Below are 22,121 nucleotides of genomic sequence, written 5' to 3' on the forward strand. Positions count from 1 at the left end.
GCACACTGGCAAGAAAGAAATCCAATGATGAAACTATGTCTAGTAAGGTGTGTAGCATTACATATCTTTTTACAAAGCGTACATTAGGGCAGCCTTATCTCAAATAAACAAGAAGACATGAAGCAGAAATTAAGAAGTTGTGGTCATTTGTGCTCACATAAGTTTATTTAGAGAGTGCACAAAGATAAAGACGTAATTAAATACAAACACATTCACAACGATGCCTTCAAATGCAACAGCAGCAGCTGAAGCATAACATCTACGATCAGCAGTCCAGTGCTTGTCATAGTTTCTCTTGTCACAATCTTGCAAGGTTGGTTTTCAGCCACGGGGCACTGTGATGAGTGTGCAGAGAGCTCCACTCTCCCCCAACACATCATTTAACCGTCACAACAGCTCCGGAGCTGTACGGTCACAGTAAAGATGTTGCCTTGTTCTTCCTTAAGGGTTGGCTGTTGAATTTATCAAAGCACCCCAGCGCCAGAAACAATCACTACGTTTACATGACACTCAAGAAAACCAAATGATTGCCTTCGTCCGACTATAGGACTGGACAACTGAAGTGCATGTGAACGCATTAGTCGGACTATAATCAGAGTTGGAGAACTCCGATTGAGACACCCAGATAATGCGATTGGAATTCGAATTTCTCTGCCATGCATACGCCTTAATCGGAGTTTAGCTGGACAACGCATGTGCACATGCTCCTCACCCCCCCCCCCCCCCCCCCGGCACTGGCGTGTGCCCCCGGAACAAAAACAATCAAGACACAACCTTCTTCAACGCGTGGCGCTATTACGTATAACTGTGGACACAATTCCTTTGCAGAGGCAGTACGCAAACCTTTTCAGTTAATTTGTCTTCTCCAAAAAAAAAAAGGGGGTTTGCAACGACACGGTGCTCTGCACAGCTCGCCATTTCATGCAGAACAATGGCGCTTCTCACCTGGAGTGGAATTGGCGCTGGTGCTCGGAGTTACTTCCTGGAGGCTCTAGACACCTTCACAAGTCCAGGAAAGTTTCTCAAATGATCTGCGTGTTACTCAGAGATTGTCTCTCCATTATGTGTCTAAAACTCTTTCATGACCATCGTGTTTTCTACTTCTATCTATCAACAAATTCCCCAATAAAAGGAGTTGAGAGGTATATTTCATTGCCTTTACTGAAATTTGATACACTACAATTACAAACCCTGTCCCGTCAGTCTGTTCTCCAAACCCGCATGAACCAAGAGCGGAGGGCCCGGAGCATTCCCCGCGGTTGACGGCACAAAGTGTAGAATGGAAGACATGGCTTTGTTGTAGCCCTCCGACAGCACATGGCCTTGTTGGCTGCCTCTCCAAATCACCAACGCTTTCCTTACCAAACAGCTGCTGCGCCGGTGTCAGCGGATCGTCAAAAAAATTCACAAACGAACGCGTTACTGGTAATTTTAATGAAAGTAAAAGAGAACATGATCGCCGAGGGACACCAGTTGTCTCAGCCATCCCACATCAAAATGTTACCCGGATGCTGACTTCCTTTACTGATACCCGAAGAAAGCCGTGCTAGCGTGAGTTTCGGCGGCTCACAGAGGTAGACAGAAGATATTTTACTGAGTTTATTATTTGGTTGAAATGAAGTCCAGCCGGACACGAATTTCCATATATCATATTTCTTCCCTTTTTTACGTCAGCGCTCACTTACAAGAGTATTTTCGCTGTGGTAGATGTGGGCTGCAACTGTAAAATGGCCAGTAATATGTTGTGTATGTTTGTGACTTTGTGACCAATCCACTGGCGGTGACGCAGCACCTCTGCAGCTGTTCCATGAGGAAACTCGTTAAATTGAAGAGCAGTGCGGACATTAGACCAGTGTAGCATTGTTCTGTTATTCTGCGACGAAAGAGGTTAACCTAAAACTAACATGCTGAAAATAATCATATCGCCCCCCCAGTGTTGGGGAGGAGGACACATTCCCGCCAATAATTCAATTTTCTCAGCTGCATGGACACTGGGACAAGGAGAGAAGTCCAATGAGACAAGGACATTTTGAGCATAGCTCTATTAAGCTGCGCATGTAAACGTAGTGTTAAAAATTAGTCTGTTTTTTTTCTGTTTGTTTGTTTTTTGCCAGTATGGTAAATGGTGGGATTTTGATCCCACTTACATTAGAGTTGTATGTTTATTACAGTGTTCTATGTATAATAGAGCTACACAGCTATATCAGAGTAAATGCTTGTTTTTTTTTTTGTTCAGGACATGGAAATTACTAATGTAGGTACCTTAACAAGTTGCTTAAGAGTGATGCAGGCGCTGCAAGGTGGGGGGGGGGGGGGGGGGGGGGGTCATCTTTTCCACTGATGGACTCCTGCAGATTAGCTTTGATGAATTAGCCAAACTATTGGACGGAATTGACATTTTCCAAGTGAACATTTTCAAAGGTGCTAACAATAAAACAAAGTGTATCTGCCACAGGAGGAGAGCGGTCAGTACCTGTGCTTCATGCACGTCATATTAAATATAATTCTGTTGTTCTGAGTGTTTTTGTACACTTTTTGAAAAATTAAAACAGGAAGGAAACTCAGAAAAAAAACACGTCTAAAAACTTAAATCAAAGCTACCTACTAACAAAAAAAAAAAAAACAACTTCTATGCCTGCTGAGTGCGGACGCTGTTTGAGTTGCTCACTGTTCTGCAGGGCCGGGTTGACCGTGTTGCAGCAGACATGACACACACACACACACACACACACACCCTTTCTCATTCCTCTCGCTCTCCGAATTGCAAGGCCTGTCTGAAAGAGTGAAGTCTACAAAGATGTGCAAAACTCTATTGTCTGCTCTCTGTGCTCAGCTCCTGAGGAGACCTTAAGCACTAGCTTGAGTGTTTTGGCAGACGTAACACACATCCTTTCATTCCACCTAGGTATTATAACCCCCCCCCCCCCAAAAAAAAGACACCCGCCCTCCCCCCACCCCAGCCCCACCGACTGCCAACGCACGTGCCCTTTTTGAAAGACCCCAGGCTTCAATTATGCATCCAGCGTTGGCGTGGCATCAATGAGGAACTCAGCGGTGGCATCCGCAACTTTCCCAGCTCTTCTTTAATGATGAATAGATGCAGATTATATTTCTTCTTTTTGTGCGATGCCTCCTCTGTCGTCGCCCTCAACCTAAGCCCCCCTACCACCAACCCCATCAAGGTAAAAGAAGGTGTCTCGCTGAAATCCCTCCCAGCCACGGAGCACCGCCTAATCTTGAGTTGGGTGGTGAGGCGGCATTGACAGGCATCTCTCTGTCTGTCTGTCTCGCCGTGTTGCGCACTTGCCTCTGCAACAATCAGGGGAGGAGGCTGGTGGCGGCAGAGTAACGTCGCGCAAGGTTCCCGCAGCCGAAATAACGGCAGCCGGCGGCCTTTTGTTGGGCGATAAGAGGAAGGTGCGGGGCGGCGGGTGGGGTGGAGGTATACATGCACACAAGGAGCGATCTTGGGAGCTGAACAAATCTGAGAACGGCATTATGGGTCGGTAAACACGGGTGCTGTAAGAGGCTGTGGGATTTGCCGCTTTCCCATTTTCTTTTTTTTTTTTTCTTCCCCCTCTCTCTTTTTCCGGCGGTGGGCTGGAGCGTGGGGGCGCAGCGACGAGACGAAGGTTCGGGGAAGGAGGCAGAGAAAATGAAAGCCGAGGAGCAGAGAGAGGCAGGCAAACAAGCTGAGGAAGGAGCAGCGGGAGCAGGGCGGTGGCGGCGCCAGGTGAGGGGATGGAGAGCGGCCAGAAAGCTGTTAGAAGTCGTGACGGAAGTTGAACGCGCAACACTCCCCCCCTGCCCCCCACCCCGGTCACTCACCTGCACTCTGGCACTGCGTCGCAGAGGCTTTGGTCATGCAAGGCTTGTTTTGATTTCTTGCATGGGCGGCGAAAGTACGGATACTTTGGTAGTGAGTACGGAGTCCACCCAGTCAACTCCTGAACTCAAGTCAAAGTAAAAAATGATTTGTTTCTGCAATTAATCTTTCTATCATTTGCTGTAATCTCCCTTGATAAGTTTGATTCTGATATTGACATGAACAGCTGTGAGCCAGCGAGTCACACATACATTCCTAACATGTCACTGACTGTTGATTAATATTGGCTTAGCACCAGATCCACAAAGAATGGAGTGCGGCGGTAAATTGCGGCCCATTTTGCGGCGACTTCAGGGCCGTAATCTCCGCCACCTTTGCACCACATCCACAAAGGTTTTTTTTTTCGTTAATGCTAAACTCTTGACTCTAGCGCGGATAGCACAGATAATCAATGATTATCCTACAGCCACCAAAGGTGGCGCTCTCGAGGTAGAAGTGAGAGACTTTGCAGCGACCAATCAAATGAGTTCGGGTGAGTTTGGGGCGTGGTTATCCCTATTTCCTCACAAGGGGAAAGAAATCTTGTGCACAGTACACACACCTTTCTGGAGTCTCTGTCGTCCTCTTAAAGGGGAAGTACAACATGTTACCAACAGCAAAACTAACATTAAACAGTGGAACATTTATAAAACTGAACAGAAGTCAGGAATGCTACGACATGAATAAGAGTGTGGTTGATTGTACGGCAAGAACGAACCCAAACCTTCAAATCATTTGAATGAGTCTGATTTGAAAGAGAGAAACTCTGCTGCTCAGGAGGGCATCACGACCGCTCTGTGCACAGGATGCACTGTTTTTGGTGCTATTTACACAGATTTTCTGGCGTAAAAAAACAGGCAATCGCTTTGTGGATCTGGCCCTTCATTTAATCACAGGAAGTTCCGCTTTCATTAACTACCTTGTTTTATCAGAGCAAACTGGTTTCTGATCTGGGAAGTCAGTTTAGTTCCTTCATTTGAAATTTCTCTCGCTGACTTTGAACTGCTGCATGGATTGTGTTTTATCTCAGGTATTTACTGCGCTTTTATCCAGTGCACAGAGAGACAACGTTGTGTTTCACGTCTTGCGCCATGGGTATAAATTGTGTGATTGCCATCAATGCTCCAAAGTCCTGCTCCAAAACCCTAAAATACACCTCAAATGCATGAACAGGGGGTTCATCTGGTCCGCCTGCCAAGCCCTTAATTCCCACATCATCATCCACTTTTTCTTTTCCATGTTGTCACTCGCGGTGCCACGTCCGACTGTGACTCTACCTTTGTACAGCCGTAAAGTAAACTGCAGATTTAAATGTTAAAAAAAAATGTTAAAAGAGAAAAAAAAATGTGGCATTAAAATAAATAAATGACAAAAATGGTTGCCAGAATATCCCGCTGCATTATTAGATTCACGTGCAACGGGTTTACTGAGGAGATTTGAAGATGTGCGCATATCTGCGTGCACCTTGAAGCCTCTAATCTGCAGTGTTTACGTCGGCTGTGATCTCGATTCGTTCTGGTCTCTGTCTTAAATTGGATTTGCTTTGAAGCTGGCCTCGATATCCTCCTCTGAAGCGCCGCTATCCAAAGCGGCTGACTGAGTTTGAAGCGCTGCATTTTGGACCGGCTGGAAGGAGGACATAACGGCTACATTACCTGCCAGCGTTGGTTGTTTTGGCTGGAGGGAAGAAGAAGAACTCTCGCCCTGCCGTCAGCTGCCTGCCGGAGATAAAAGATTCAGAGTGTGTGTGTGTGTGTGTGTGGGCTTTTTTTTTTTTTTCTTCTTCTTCTTCTTACCTGCGTTTGTCTCTGCCGCGCTGTATCTGGGAATTACACCGGGGAGCCGGTCGATAACGCCACTACAATCAGGCTCGCCACAGTGAGTTGCATGTTCTCCTTTCAGGGCTGTCACACAGGAAAGACAATGCAGCACACCTGTTGGCTCCGTGGAGAGCTTCCTCTGTTTTATTGTCAGCCTGGTGCACAGACTGAGGCTGCTGCTCGCCCCTCCTGATACTCCCCGACACCTTACAGAAGTCTAGACGGACCCGTGATGAAAGCGCGCGCCCAAGCGTTGCAGCGAAGGCCACTCAAAAATAGAAGTTTGGAGCTGAGTGGATATAAACTAGATTAATCATATTTACCAGCCACCAACCTTTTTGATGCACATCTGTGCATGACTTAGGCCTACCTCTTCCTATTTCCCTCTCAACAAGGCTGCCAGGTCTGTGAGACAAAACCATCCCCTCGTTGAAAGCCAAACTGTGAATGTAAATAGATAAATAAGAACAAATAAAGAACATAAAATAAAGAAAACCATTTGAAATCCAGCAATTTCGTAATTATACACAGTCTCCTAATAGAAATGACATTCATAAGAATGTTAAAGTCTCACTGATCACATGTCCTGCGCATTTGATCTGTTCCCTGAGGGAGCAGTGAGCAGGGATCAAACCACATCCTCCCAGTTTCCACACTACCTTTTTTTTTTTCTGTAACCTTACAATATTGCATTTTTTTTTTCTCACATCAAATAGCTTTATAAACAGACCATGAACTTCACGTCTTTATATTTTTGTTAATAACTTATTTTTATTCATTATTATTCATAGTCCAGTCATGCCAGTTTATCTACTTCATACTTTGTATACGTTTCGATAAAGTCAAACACAGTTATCCATTCATCCATCTGTTCTCCTTCACTCAGGGACGCTGGGGTTTGCTGCAGCCTAATCCCAGCCGGGTAAGGCAGGGTGACACCCTGGACAAGTCAGTTCATGAACACCAGGTCACGCTCACACACACTTGTACAGAGTCCATGGAGTTCCCAGTTCGCCTTGCACGCGTGTCTTTGGACTGTGGCAGGAAGCAGGACGACCTGGAGAGAAGTCACGCAGTCACAGGGGGAACATGCAAACTGCACACAGGAAGGTCCCAGGCCTGGGGGCAATGGCCTTTGCAGAAACAACAAACAACAACATGCACTATCACATAGGAGAGACAGATCGCACCAGTCACATGCACATGAGCTTGTTTCCATCAAACAAAGTATAACTGCAATATTGCCTTGATTCAAAAGAGACAAAAACACCTGAGCTCACAAACTTCTTTTTTTTTTTTTTTCCTAGAAATGTTATTGTATCCTGTAATTGGCCATTTGACACATTTTTCCAAATGCAATGAAAAGGCTTTAAATTAGTCTTCTTCACCCAGAGAGCTGCCCAGAACAAAACAAAGGTCTGTAACAGACACGCTGATGGGACATTTTACCTAAAGGGAAAAAAAGAAGCAAATTAGTCAAAATAGTACGACTGTGTGTGTGCACGCATGTGTGTGTGTGTGTGTGTGTGTGTGTGTGAACCTGCAACAACATGCACGAAAACAAAGAAATCATTTTCAATTTGCTGTTGCTCACAAAATATTCAACGTTGCAAGTGAGAGATAAAAGTTCTGCCCACAAAAACAAGTTTCTGCTCATTTTATGTCTGCAGATTTGTTTCTTTTTTTTGCAGTTTTGTGGTGTTTGAAAACCTCCCTCTATTTCATAGCGCACCATCTTTTCATTCAACTTTAAATGGATTTCATCTATTCTTTACACCACTATAGTAATCCCAAAAAGCTTGCAACTTGTGAACTTGGGGAACACTAAATCCACTGGCCCCCCCACACCCCCACCCCACCCCACCCATCCACCCACCCACCCACACAGCCCCACCCCCTCCATACACTCACACACGCTTGCGCGCTTCGGCAGGGATCTTAGGCATTCACGGGCTGATGATTCCGATAATCTGAGTTCAAATACAATCCCTGGATCACAGGATTTAAATGACATTATATAGAAATTTGATTTCACATCTCGAGCAAGCGAACCTCCCTCCCCAATCCCATCGCTTTCTAATTACGCTACTTTCTCCCGAATCTGCACCAGACTCTTTCTTCTGCTTCTCCTTTTTGTTCATTCTGCTTGAATACAGCCTGGGATATTCTTTAGCGGCACAATGCATGTATTACAATACAAAGTAACCCTGGAGCCGCTATATATTCCCAATGATGGCTCCCCTGTGAATTGGCTGCGTGTTTTGATTCATGGTGGGCTGCCTTGCAACAGAAAGCGGAGGGTGAGCTTGTCACCTATCTATGGCGGAAACAGTGATATACATGTATATATATATATATATATATATATATATATATATATATATATATATATATATACATGTATATATATGTGTATATATATATATATATTTGTGTGTTAAAGCTGTACATGTGCGAGCCATGATATGATTAAATAAGAAATAAATGACCGATGGTTCATTTGTCTTTTATAGCTAAATATTTATCTTATGTTTACGTGTCACACTGAATGACCTACAATGCTTCCCCAATGTTTTTTCTCAAATCATCTAAATAATCTTTGTCACACTAGAGCAAGTAATGTTCGTATTTTTCCGAGAATGAATATTGCAATCAGATAACTCGTACAGACAACAGCCCGTGAACACCCCACTAGGAGTTTGCTCTGCAGTCTAACATTGACTTTTTTCCCCTTCTAAACAAGTGGAGAGTTCATCAGATTACCAGTTTTAACAGGTAGCTGAATGCCAACTCATGAATTGCTGGAGAAGGCTGCAAACAGAGGGATAATTATCATGCTGTAGTCTGTAGATGTATATTTTAGCGAGTCTGGACTGAAATATAAAGATCTGCCATGGGACCTCAGCTGTCATTGTGACCTTGTATTCTTTGAAACCTCTTGTCCCTGTTCCTAATGTAAGATTTAGTTGTCTCCATCCTTTGAAGACCACTGGATTCCCACTGAAGCCTGAACAGCCGCCCCCACCCCCCAGTTCCCATCGGTAGCCCACAACCTTCCCTTAGTGTTTGTCCAAAGAGCTGCATGGTGCATGGAGCAGTGTGTGACCAGGCAGAGATGGGCCCAGATAAAAGGATTCTGCCAAGTCTTGATGAGGTCTGCTCCCATGTTTGTCTTGCAGTATCAGGGATTACATGATTTATTGCGGTGGTGTTGAGGCTGCGTGACGCAGGGTGCAAACTCTCTCACCCGCGCCCTGCAGGGCCAGCGCTTTCCCGCAAACTCCATGCAAATGAAGTTTACCGTCATTCCTTTGCTAGTTGGCTTCTCAGTGAAGTCTGGTATACACCCATCAACATGAATAAAAAAGAGTGGCTAATTGTTAGTGTGGGACGGAGCACAGTGAGCTTCTGTGTATAACTAAAATTCTGCTGATGGGGAATTAAAATATTTCTTGCTATTTTTATTTGCAGACAGCTTCACATGTCCTTGCATTATATACAGATACAGTAGATGTAATGCAAAAGGGTAGAAATATCCAATAAAGGGAGTTCAGAGTTTAATCTGCTGATGAGTTTTGGTCTGCTGGACTATCCCAGCTGTCACAGTGCGAAGGCAAGGTGACAAGTCGCCAGTTAATCGCAGGGACAAGTGCTGCAATGTTCTGACCTTCAGCCATTCCTTTTGCTAATATCTGCGCGGGAAAGTTACATCGCGTGCATCATTTAAAAACTGTGAAAGCGAACATTTGATCAGCTTTGCTGTGACCTTTAGCTCGGACCAGCGTAAACACGGGTATGTGTTTGTGTATTTCTCCATCCAGAAAAGGGGTAGATACAGCAGGTAGATACAGCAGGTAGATGGCATGTGGATGACACAAAATGCACCCGCCCAGCGATGCGCCTCCAGTGTTGCAACTCCCTGATTATCAGCTGCGCTGTTCAGTAAAGCTATAAAACAAAGTGCAACTTCAGTCAGTAGTAATCACATTCCCAATGGGATCACTTGGATATGCAGTATTTACATATTTTTTATGTGTGTGTTTACATGTATAAGACATTTTACCTACACGGTCAAATCCGAGGTCCAGTAGCTCAGAGTCAGCTCAGAGTGCCTCCCGCCCCCCTCCCCACAGCTCCCCCCCCCCCCCCCCCCACCTCTCACGTGCCCCTCGTCTTCCTCCCCCCACTGAGGGCTCAGCTGGACGTCCCAAGCGGGGGGTCAAGGTGGGTCCCGCTCACTGAAACTGCTGCTGACCATCAGTCTGCCAAAGCCAGCTAATTTACAGCTCGCCCTCCCCGCCCCGCCCCTCCCCTCCCCTCCCCGTCCGACACCCCCCCCCACGCACACCCCGCCGCCCCCCGACAAACAGCCGCCCTCGCCCCCACCCACTCCACCCCCGCTCCTGCGCACACACTCTCTCTTTCTCTCCGTCCCCTCTCTATTTATCTCTATCCCCCTCACTTTTGGTGTAAAGACCCTGGCAGCACGCTCCACTGGAGACAAATCAGACCCTCCCGGCCGTGTCATCGTAAAACATCCCACAGGAAGGTTGTGACCTCCTCACCCTTTCAACTCATCTGCAGGCATGGCGGCCGAGCCAAGCGGGGAGGGCTCTCCATGCGGCGGCATAACTACCTAGTCCACGTTATCACAGCGGGGGGGTGGTTGGGTGGTGGGGATAAAATCCAGGAAAAGACACAAATGAGACCAATTCTTGTAGAGAAAAAAAAAAAATCAGTTTTCCTGCTCCAGTATTTATGTTGCCGATGAAGAAAATTCATTCAGGTAAATTATTAATGCAAATTCAACATAATGGAATGGCATACCTGCACTCGCCGGCCACTTTGTTAGCAATTTTCAACTGCTTGTTAAGACGTCAAGCTAAACCAATCGCATGGCAGCGACTCACTTAGGAAGGTGGTGAAGACGACTCGCTGAGTTTCAAACTGAGCATCAGAAATGGGGAGGAAAGGCTAATGAATTTGAATGTGGCCTGGTTGTTGGTACCAGACAAACTGGCCTGAGTGTCTGCTGACATTTTCACACTGGCACAAGCATCTCTGGGGTTTACACAGAAAGGCCTGGAAAAAGAAAAAAAAAAATCTATCCAGTTGTGTGGGCAAAAATGTCTTGTTGATGCCAGAGGTTATCAGAGAACGGGCAGCCTGGTTGGAGAGGACATGAAAGGCAAGAGCAACTCAAACAACCACTGGTTCCAACCAAGGTCTGCACACAGGTCCAACCTTGAAGAAGTGCCGCAGGTACCCAATATTAGCAAGGTGTACCTTGGGAAGTGACCTGAGAGGGTTTGCCACCGTGTTTTTGTTGCGTTGGCAAGTCTGTGTATCGAAGACGGTAGAGTGGAGCTGCAGCACATTAGGTGTTGCTACTTCACACCACTGACCAGTAGAAGGCAAAAGTGTGCGCTGGCAACCTGCAATGAGAACTTTCATATTTGCAACCTATCCAAGGCACTTCAAGACTCTTTCAACCTTGTGCTCATTGCCAGGTGTGCCTCTGTGACCAGGATTTAGACTGGTTCCATAAGCTCCTGGACTCTGCCAGTGTCCGGTCCTAGACTGAATTTCTCTTCTTTTTTTTTTTATTGCTGATGGTCAATCAAGTTCAAAAGAAGTTGCTTCATAACATTGCTATGTTGCATTGGAACATGTTGTCTCTGACAACATCAAAGGCAAGGTTAAGAAATCAAGACCACTTTGGAAATTAGGCTTTGGTAAAAAAAAAAAAAAAAAAAAAAAAGTCTTAATGACGTTTGTCAAACTATGTGTTCTATAATATATGATGTGTGTGGGTTAGGGAAGTGTTGCAGCTCCAGTAGATGGAAGATGGACTTGTGACTTGACACACTCATGCGACCAGATCTGTTTATTCAGCAGCAAAGAAGCATTGATAACAAATAAGGTCCATTTCTCAGAAAAAGACTCCTCGTGATGCGTCGCCGGAAATCTCAAGTTTGCTGGCGGATGCCTCTCGCTTTGTAATTTTCCATCATTTTTACGTCAATGGTGGGTTTTTTTTTCCCCCATTCTGAGAGTGGTGCTACACCCCACCACCCCCACCCCATCACCGACTGCTCACTCTGTATACACGGCGTCGCACGCGACTCCGGCGATGATAGCGCCCTGCCTCTTCCAGAAGGCGTACAGTCACGTACGCACGCTCGCATTCAGCCTCATCCAGCGGCGGGCTCCCTGTCGCGTCGACCTGATGGAGCCATCAGCCGGGAGCCGGGCGAGGAGCCGCTGTTCTCGTGGCGCCATCTCCGCCGCTGTGCCTTGACACCGGGAGAGACACATAATTTGGCCTGCCTCCCACCGTCTGAGCTCTTGGAGCCAGCAGGGGAGGCACATAGGATGGCGTCTGCTGGAGAGAGAGGGGGAGAGAGAGAGAGAGAGAGAGAGAGAGAGAGAGAGAGAGAGAGATGGGTCACTCAGTGTAGCTGTCTTCCTGTCAGTGAAAAAAAACAAATAAATAAATAAAAGACAAGGCATATCGCTAAACCGGAGTGTATTCCAAAATGGAAAATGTCAGCTACAAGCAGAGCAGGGGTTGGTGGGGTGGGGGGGGTGGGGGGGGGATCTATTTTGCAGCCAAATAGTTTGCTTCATGAATGTTAAGGGTTGCTTTCAACAAGTGGGATTTATTCCCCTTGTACTCGATGCATAGAGACAACCTCCCCTTTTTGTCCTTCTGCTGTGAAAAGGCGCCCGCGCGGCCCGCCGGCGTTGTTTGGCCAGCTCGGAATATTACACCGCGGCCAGGGCGAGGCATGAGACTTGCGAGGCTTTTGACACGCGGGGCTAGGACAAAGAGGGGAAACGGGGGTCGCGCGGTGAAATGGTTAATGTGAATCTTAATAGAGGCGGCAATGTCATTATCTCCAAATCCGCTGAGCCCTCTCGACCGGGGGGTCGCGAGCGGCGTAGATGGCCACTTTACATCCTGAGCGTGTCGGGCCGAGAGACCGAGGGCATGACTGCCAATCCCATCCGGAGGATTTGGGCCCCCCCCCCCGCCCGCCCGCCCGCCCGCCCGCCGCACCCTCCTACCACCCGACCCTTCTGCCAAATTCAGTAAGCACATGCAGGCTCATAAAGGTGTTGAGGATTGAGGAATTTGTCTGGGAGACATGGTCAAAGTCAATGAGTGAGATTTCTTCTTTTTTTTTTCAGGACAAGCGAGGGGTGGTGGGGGGGGGTCACCACGGCCTTGCCGGGCACCTGGATCCTTCCCCTCCGTCCATCCACTGAGCCAAAAGGTTCCTTGTTTTCTTCAGTTTTTGGGGGGGGGTTTTTGTTGCCCTACCATTAAATGAGATAAACGCCGTCAGATTTTACACAGCGCTACGGTTTCAACCGAACCCCTGATAATCCCCTTCCCCCGCAAATAAATTGTCCCATTAAAAATGAAATGTTTGCCCATATAGGTTTATTAAATTGAAGAGAAAAAAAAAACTGCTCGTTTGAGTCCTTCCATCATTTGGACAGAATCCCGAGCATGTACGGCAGAGGCTCCGGCAAAATAAGATTATTTTTGCCGCCGCGCGTTTATAATGGTATGCTGCAGTTCTAATGCGACCAAACAGTGTCAGTGAACCACCCCCCCCCCTCCCCCACAACCACCACCAGCAGCCCAACCAGCGCCCCCCCCACCCCCCGAGCCCGATGAAATGTGCGCTTATTTATATGCAGTTATTCAGGTATGCAGTAAATTCCAATTACTTCTTAAGATTTCTATTTAGCATGAGGGGCTGGAAATGTGACAGGGAAGCGCTGTGTTTTGAGCGCCATTGTAAATCTCGTTAACTCTTTGCGGCGGCTGCAAAGAATCTGCATCCGTGTCAGGGAGTGAGCAGTGCACGAGATTTTAACAACTGGCTAATAGTTCTATTGGGGAGGGGCGGTGTTGTGGATTGGGTGTGTGGAGGTTTACATGCCGATTCCAACATATTTGTTCTGGCCACGCTGCTGTGTGTATACTGTATGTATGCATGCATGTTGATATACGTGCCACTCGACTGTGTCCCTGATGTAGTCAGGTAGCTCAGGATGGTTTCTGGTACCCCAATTGCCACAAACTGGGCCGTTTAAAACTTGACAACAAGGTCATGTTGGGCGCTACATGCCAGAAACCCTCCAGTCTTTGAACTGGGAAGTGAGCTAAGAAGTATTTGATAAGGAGGTTTTGATTTTTTTCGTTGTTGTTTTTTTTTTACTCCAATGAATGATGTCTCACCGTACAGACTGTTTGGTTTTGTGGTAATAATCCGGCCTGGTGGAAATATAAAATGATATTTCAAATAAATAATTGTATGTTTGTTTTTACAGAAAATAGCTCAGGTTTTGCAACATTTTATGATCTCCACTGATTTACTGCCATTGCTTTTTTTCTTTTTTTTTTAATTACATAACAACATCTCTTGCAAATCCAGCATGGCGTTGAATATCCCTAAACAATAAAGGAGAGTGCTGGCACAAGCAGGACACTATATTCTGCTCTTTCACATTGCATCTCACTGATTTTATATAATTGATTATTGTTTATCCTGGGGGGGGGGTCACTTTTCAGCTCTTCTTTCGGGGGGGAGAGAGCGGTGGCGGTGTGATTTCTGCTCTGATTCCCCCCCCCCCGCCCGCCCTCACCTCCGCTTCCTTCCTTCTTAGACCGTGTGCTTATGCGTTCAGCTCCGTTATGAGCTACAGCAGAAGTGCAGGCCGGCGTTCAGTCCCCACCATGTTGGGGCCTCCAGGGGCCCTAAATCCCCGCCACGCTCTCCCCTGCAGCCCCTATCTGACGTGCAGCATGCCGAGGCGAGCAGCGCTTTGCTTATGCATTAGCCATCCATTTCCCCCGGCTGACACCTCTCCAACATAAAACCGTAAGGCAGAGGTAAAATATCTCTCTCCCGGCGAAAATAAAGCTTTGTCTGTCTGCTGATCTATTGGATATAAAAATAAAGCCGCGGCTTTGATGCGGGCTTTACCTTATGCGCGCCTTTGCTTTTTGCGCACACAAAAGATCCAATGAAGACGGATGGTGCGGGATGGGCCACTGTGCGTCCGGAACTGCGGCATCACTCACTCGCTTCACCCCCGCCCCCCCCTCCAACACCCCCACACCCCCTTCAACTTCTTACTCACACACTTTTTTTTTTTTTTTTTGCTCAGACGTTATTGAGGACGGCGCTGTTTGCTATTGATCAGTCAATGTCGATAATTATGCACGGATTTCCAGGCTAATCGGCTTTGGGAAAATCCGCAGCGTTCACATCAGAGAATAATCAGGTTCCTCTGGATCTTTCATAGCTTGATGTCGTTTGTTTTATTCTTTCTATTTGCGACAGGAGATTATTTCTAGGTACGGACACCTGTTATTCCTCGCCGTTTGCTGTTTTCAACGTTATAAAGGAGAATAAATGCCCTTTTGCGGGGGGTTTTTTCTTCTTATTGATTGCAATTATTCGAAACGGAATGTGAATTTAAAAAATACTATTCTGGGTGCATGACTGTTCAGTTTCAGGAGGGCACGGTTAACAAAAATGTTTGTTTCGAAACATTTAAATGGAAATCGTTGTCACTGAATCAACCAGCCAGGAATGTAGGGGATAAATCATTTCACAAAAATAGTTTGGTCAATTTAGGAAATAGTTGAATTTAGAGTTCATCATCTAATAACATTTAGAAAAACACAGTGGAGGCTCCTCTTTTTACCACTGTATAGCTGTTGTTTTTAACCCATTTCTGTATGTTTTTGTTCTGTCATATTTTATTCCAAACCTCCACATTATTATTATTATCATTATTATTATTATTATTATTATTATTATTATTATTATTATTATTATTATTATTATTATTATTGTAGGCAGAAATTAGGCCCTCCGTTTACCCGTCTAAAGTCTCCATCATTATGCAAGGAAAACAGCCCTGCCAGTCTCTTCTCCTGCTATCCTGCATATAAACGCAGGTATCCGCAGATAGCAGCTTTCCCTCTTTCCACGGTTGCAGGCCATATGTGGCACGCACACAAACACACTCACACACACACACATACGTGTATGTACATATATATATATATATATATATATATATATATATATATATATATATATATATATATATATATATATATATATATATATATATATATATATATATATTTGGAGAGCGCAGAAATCCGCTGCGGTGGCTGCAGCAGCTATCTGCTGCTCTGCAGCATGCAGCCTCGTCCCCAGAGCTTTTGGCCAGCGGGCGATAATATCTCAAAGGGAGTGGTTATCGCAACACATTATATTATAATCATTAGTGATCCCAGCCCTTTCACCCCGACTGCAGAATAAGCGCGGAGCACCATTAATCTGAATTCGGGGAGCTGCTTTCGAGGCTGCTTCCCATGCAGCGACGTCGTGTAGTTCATTTTCGCTGGGACTCGGCGTGAGAAAAAAAAAAAAGGCTTTGTTTTGATGGAGGGAGAGGTGTGACTTAAAGATTTTTTTTTTTTTAATTGTTATAATAACAGTAATAAGATCATTATGAAACATTGGCTTATATAGAGAGATGTTAGTATCACACATTAATAGTTTGTTAAAATGCCATTTAACGTTATAATTTTTAAATCGTTCTTTTTTCATCGTAAAACATTATAGTTCCATATCCTTGAAATGTATGATTGACTGTTGTAGTGTACTCGTAAAATCTCATTTTGTATTACATTGTTGTACAAATGATAATGTCTCTAAACTTGATGTATTGTTTAAATGTAAGTGAAGACCTGCAATGGTCTCAGCCACCTCTAAACGGTCTACGTTGCTTCTCAGACTTATTTTAGAAATAGAATAGAAACAAACCGAAATCAAAATTTATCCTCGACAAAATTACATTGTTTTATCGTTTTATATTAATAAGATGGTTACATCCAAAATAATAATAATAATAATAATAATAATAATAATAATAATAATAATAATAATATGATTGGGTCTCTCATAGTCCAGGCTGAATTCGCCCCCTAGAGGAGTAAACGGGACTCTGGCGGTGTGTGTGTGTGTGTGTGTGTGTGTGTGTGTGTGTGTGTGTGTGTGTGTGTGTGTTGGCCTTGTTTTATTTTTGACCTCATAGGTGTCATGCAAAGTCGTTCCGGATACCAAAGCCCCCAGCCCGCAGACAGTCGGCAGGGAGGAGGGGGTCACTGGTCGGTTTGTGGGGCTGTCGCGGGTTTGTAGGGGTTGGCTCATGACTGGCCCTGAATATCGGGCTGCGCGTCTGTGTGTGTGTGTGTGTGTGTGTGGTGGTGGTGGTGGTGGTGGTGGTGGTGGTGGGGGGAGGGGGGGGGGGGGGTTGACTGACAGAGAAGGGACAGCTGTAGGGAGATGATCTATAAATCCCATTGGATTTCTCTCAGCACAGGCCAGGGCCGGAGTTGGAAAGTCTGGAAAATGTTTGCGTAGACTTGCTGTGTGCTCAATAATCCACGTCGGGTTCACATCGGCATATGTTTGGCTGCCGGTCCACAGGAGGAGGCGGGGCGGGGCGGAGGGAGGAGGAGGAGGAGGAGGAGGCAGGGGCGGACACAGCTCAGCCAGTCGATCGCTGGACTCTGCGCGCTCGTGGGGAGGGGTCGGGGGGGTGGGGTCGTTGTGGGGAGGGGGGCTGCTGCGACAACCTCTTCTCTAGAGTCGCGCGGTCCACCCACGCTTGCAATTCTCACCTCCCCAACACCGTGAAGGGGAGGGGGGGGGGGGCAGTGGTGTAGTCTACGTGATACGCAGGTATACGCCGTACAGTGTAACCACTAGGTCCCGAATTAAGGTACAACCACTAAAAAACGCCCAAAAGGTACGTATCAGTTGACTTTCCCATTTCAAATTGTGTTAAAAAAAAAAAAAAAAAAAAAGAGGATGTTTTATGTTGTGATCTGTTAGAGAGTCAGCCATTGCTTTAGTGCCGCTTCAGAGAATCTATTTGCGTGTTTACACCACTTTCTGCACTTGATTGCTGGAGCTTTATATTTATTTATTTATTTTTTTTTGTTGAAGTGTTTTCATTATTTATTAATTGTTCGTTTCTTTTCTTTCTATTTTAACAAATTTGTCCTGTGACTGAGTTGCTTACATTACATGTACAATTACACAATCCATAATCAGTCTGTCATGACTGAGGGTGCTGTTTCTTGTTTTGTGTTGTTTTGAAGCAGCTGCTGTCGGACAGATGTGTACCAGGTTGGAAGAGGGGGAGGGGGGGGCAGTATCCCAACTAGACTACACTGCTGCTCCTCTCCCAAACCCTAGCGAATACACGGCCTACTCATCGCAGTGGGCATGGATGGACAGAGGATGGGGGCGTGTGAGTGCGTGTTGATAATAGAGCAGAGAATGATTGACAGGCTTAGGGAAGCGCGCGGAACGAACGCTTAGGGAACACCTGCAGCCTAAACAAGCACAAAACCGACATAACGGGGTGGGGGTGGCGCAAAGTTTTTTTTGAGGGGCAGATTTGATTTTGTAATATGATTCGCTGCAAACGTGAAAGTGTGCAAATGATAAAATGGTTTCCTGTTTTCACACTTATTTCGTAACTTTTATAAGACGTCAATAAAGCTAAATGAAATAAATGAATAAATGTATTTAATTGGTTATGCATTTGCTTCAAAATGCTTCAATAATATATATATATATATATATAATATATATATATATATATATACACACACACACACACACACACTATAAAGTGATCGGGTAGGCAATGTTCGACGCGTTGCGCTATTATGAATTATGAATCAGCGCCAGTTCCACTTTTGCAACGGTCTTCTGTGCAAACAGGGGCCGAGGAGAGGAAGCCGAGGGGAGCAGTGGACCCCAGCCTCTCCTCCTCCTCTTCCCCAACCTCAATCCTCCGCCTCCTCCTTGTCCTCCTCCTCCTCCTCCTCCTCCTCCTCCTCGGTGCACTCGGTCGATCACGGCCCACAGCCCGGCCTGATATTTCTGTCTGAATCACCGATTTCTACCACCCCCCCCCCCCCCCCCACACACACACACACACACACACACACACACACACACACACACACACCTACCCCCAACACCGGCCAGCTCTGAACTGAGAGGAATAGAGAGTATTCCCCTTTTCCTCTCTCCACAAACAGCCGACTCCCTTCCCCCGTTTTTTTTCTTCCTGATCACCTGCTCGAGCCCCCCCCCCCTCCCCGCCAGTCCCCCACACCTCCTCGCCGCATTGTTGTGGCGACATTGTGTCTCTTACCGGAGCCTGGAGGGGAGAGAGAGAGAGAGAGAGAGAGAGAGAGAGAGAGAGAGAGAGAGAGAGAGAGAGAGAGAAATAAACGTGTCATGATTAGAATTAATGATTGCACGCATCTTCACAGCCTCATTCATTATCTCAGATTAATTATCTCGCACGTGTACCAGTTCACTTGTGTGCACTTCATAAAGCACAAACCTCCTGGGCCGCTCCACGGCGCCTCGGTCTCCACCTATTTTAATCCCTAACAGGGGCCGTGGCAGTGTCCAGAAGCTTGTTGTTCGTTTGTTTGTTTGTTTGTTTTTTATTCATAGCAAAACGTGAATGGGAGGAATAAGAGAGAGAAAGAGAGGGGGGGGGGGAGAAGTCACATTTCGAATTCATTTCAACGCTTAATTTCCCAATTTTCATCGGCCGCTGTTATCTCTCATTTTCTCAACAGGCCCCACGATGAGGAAAAAAAGAGCCTCCCGCGTTTCCAAAAGAGAGAAAGTTTTGTTTTCCCCCCCTCCAAGTTCACCACGATGCAGGACGTCGGCCAGCGATAGTTTTCCAACTCGCAACCTCTGCCTGCACCAGAATGAGAATGCGTGAGAATAAAATCCATTGCTCGCTGGGGATTACACTGGTAAGGTTAAAACCATTTTTCTGCATTTAATAGTGTCTCTGCCTAGAGGGGAGTTGAGATATTTTTAAGCCTGTAGCCTATATTTTGATTTCCTTCTATTCGTGGATTAATCTGCCTCTGTGAGCTGCCTTCTTTTTCTCCCCCTCTCCTCCTTTTACTCCTCTGTGGTTTATTCTAAATCAGGCGGAGATTATCCCCGTTGACAGACTATCAAGGCATCTTCCGCACAGAGAAACAACAACAACTTTTTGTTGTTTACATTCTGCGTTTACAAGTTTGGCGCGGCGGCGCTGACTAAAGACTCGCCGCCTGTGGCTATATATATGTATATATATATATATATATATATATATATATATATATATATATTAAAGCTTGCTGCGGAAAGTTTTTTTCTTCCTTCTTTATCGCGTGGTGCGGGTGGGAAATAATTAAACATTGGGCTCGAAAACGCTCTATTTCCAATCGCTGATTGTCCCTCCATGCAGAGCTGCGGGCCGCCCCCAGTTGTCAGGGAGCGCAAATGACCCTGATGTCACTGCGTCCGTCTGATCTGACGGTAAAAGAACCGGAAGCAAATAAATAAATGGCCGCGGAAGCTGAAAAATGCAGACATGGAAAGAAGAGAAGACAAGCGGGAGGTCTGTGTGTGTGTGTGTGTGTGTGTGTGTGTGTGTGTGTGTGTGTGTGTGTGTGTGTGTGTGTGTGTGTGTGTGGGACCCTTATCTCCTCTCTCTCTCTCTCTCTCTCTCTCTCTCTCTCTCTCTGTCCTACAGCCAGTAACACATGTCCCGTTGAAGGGGCGCTCCTCCGTGCGCGCTACCCAGACGCCGCGAGGCAGCTGGACTGGGGGGCCGGGGGGGGGCAGGCGCGCGTTTTGCATGAGAAGTTGTCCATATGCATGAAGGATGCTGGCGGTCGGTTGATACAGAATGGATGGTTGTTCTGCATGGGACGCTTTTCTGTTGCTACTGCTGCTCACAGTGGGCAGATTGTTGACACCCCTGTACCCCCCCTCCCCCACCCCCCCTAATAATTACATTAGTCAGACACCTAAAGAGTTCCTCTCAACACAGCAGCCGAGTCGAATAAAGTCGCTACAAACAAACACTTTTGAAATAGCGGCAAAGCTTCACGTCATCCACGCACGTTCCTCTGTTTGGCCGGAAATGGCGAATAATCCACAGAGGTGTCACGGCGCTGTTGTTATGTAGCCTTTGCCCCGAGAGGTGCGCGTGGAGTGGAGAGTGGATTGCACCTCCGCTCAGGCTGTCAACTTTCGAGCCTCCCCGTCTTTCACCTCCACACTTCCCAGCGCCGCGCGTCGCTCCAAAGCAGCGCGCCGCTCTCCGAAAGCGGGGCCGCACGAAAACGACCACGACGCGCTGGCAGGGCGGAATCGAGGTGGACTTTCCGCTGCCTATCAAACATTTCGACGGGTGCTTTAAAGCGTGAGGCGTTAGATTCTTTTCAACGCGGGTGGAGATCATTTATTGGTGATTTAAAAAAAAAAAAAAAAAAAAAAAAAAGTAATAATGATATTAAGTGGAGCGACACGGTGGTGCGGTGATAGGCACTGCCACCTCAGCAAGAAGGTCGTGGGTCGGGCCTGGGACCTTTCTGAGTGGAGTTTGCGTGTCTCCCTATGTCAGAGGGTTCTCTGCAGGGTTCTCCAGGTTCCTCACACATAGTCCAAAAAAACATTAAATAATAACTCTGTTGGTGTGGGTGCATGTGTGTGTGTGTGTGTGTGTGTGTGTGTGTGTGTGTGTGTGTGTGTGTGTGTGTGTGTGTGAGAGAGAGAGAGAGAGAGAGAGAGAGAGAGAGAGAGAGAGAGAGAGAGAGAGAGAGTAGATGTTGTTTGTCTCTCTATGTGGCCCTGCGATGAACTGGCAACTTCGCCCTATGACAGCTGTGTTGGGCTCCAGCAACCCTGAGTGCAGAAAGAAACGGGTATTGAAAATGGACGGATGGCAGTGGGGCGACAGTTATTGGTTCGTAAAGCAACGACAAATCTGTGCGTAATTTCCCGGCTTTGCGCGGATACACGGGGAGCGCGCCGTGCAGCAACCACCACGAGCTCCTGCTTCCTTTTTTTTTTTTCTTCTTCCTAATCGGGAAAGACGCGACTGTATCTACCTGCTCAGATTCCTCCTCCACGCCCCCCTCATGCCTGGAAGACAATTTGTTCAGCAGCCTGAGATGTGGAGCCTCTTTCCCTCCGCGCTGCTCGCCCTCCTCCCTCCTCCTCCTTCCTCCTCCTCTTCCGCAGCCGCCGCCGCCGCCGCCGCTTCTCTTCCTCCAAACACATTCGCCAACATATGACAGTTTGCGGGGGGAAAATTCTTGACAATTGGCGTCCCTGAGTATGTGGCATAAATAGCAGGCAGAGCACCTCGCCGGGTTTTAGGGATGTGGGGAGGCTTTGATGGCTCGCTGGCACGGCGCCGGAGCTGATTGGTCGACGCGCGGCCTGACGTCACGAGGCTGGAAATAAGGCTGGGGCTCGAGCTTTAGGAGCGAGACAGTG

At 46.6% G+C, this 22,121-nt stretch overlaps 1 long non-coding RNA gene across 2 annotated transcripts; it reads right to left on the bottom strand.

The window, feature by feature from the left end:
- Positions 1 to 11,561: 11,561 nt before the first annotated feature.
- LOC142895199 (uncharacterized) lies at positions 11,562 to 22,086 on the bottom strand. Of its 2 annotated transcripts, none has more exons than XR_012928190.1 (2): positions 21,731 to 22,086; positions 11,562 to 12,067 (listed from the first exon to the last, which is right to left on the bottom strand). It is a non-coding gene; the product is annotated as an uncharacterized LOC142895199 (long non-coding RNA). The 2 variants fall into 2 exon arrangements; XR_012928189.1 differs by having other exon boundaries at positions 11,562 to 12,070; positions 21,731 to 21,965.
- Positions 22,087 to 22,121: the final 35 nt, after the last annotated feature.

This window comes from Nelusetta ayraudi, unplaced genomic scaffold (assembly GCF_046127955.1).
Source record: "Nelusetta ayraudi isolate G7.1 ecotype Tasmania unplaced genomic scaffold, CSIRO-AGI_Nayr_v1 ptg000048l, whole genome shotgun sequence".
Lineage (NCBI taxonomy): Eukaryota > Metazoa > Chordata > Actinopteri > Tetraodontiformes > Monacanthidae > Nelusetta > Nelusetta ayraudi.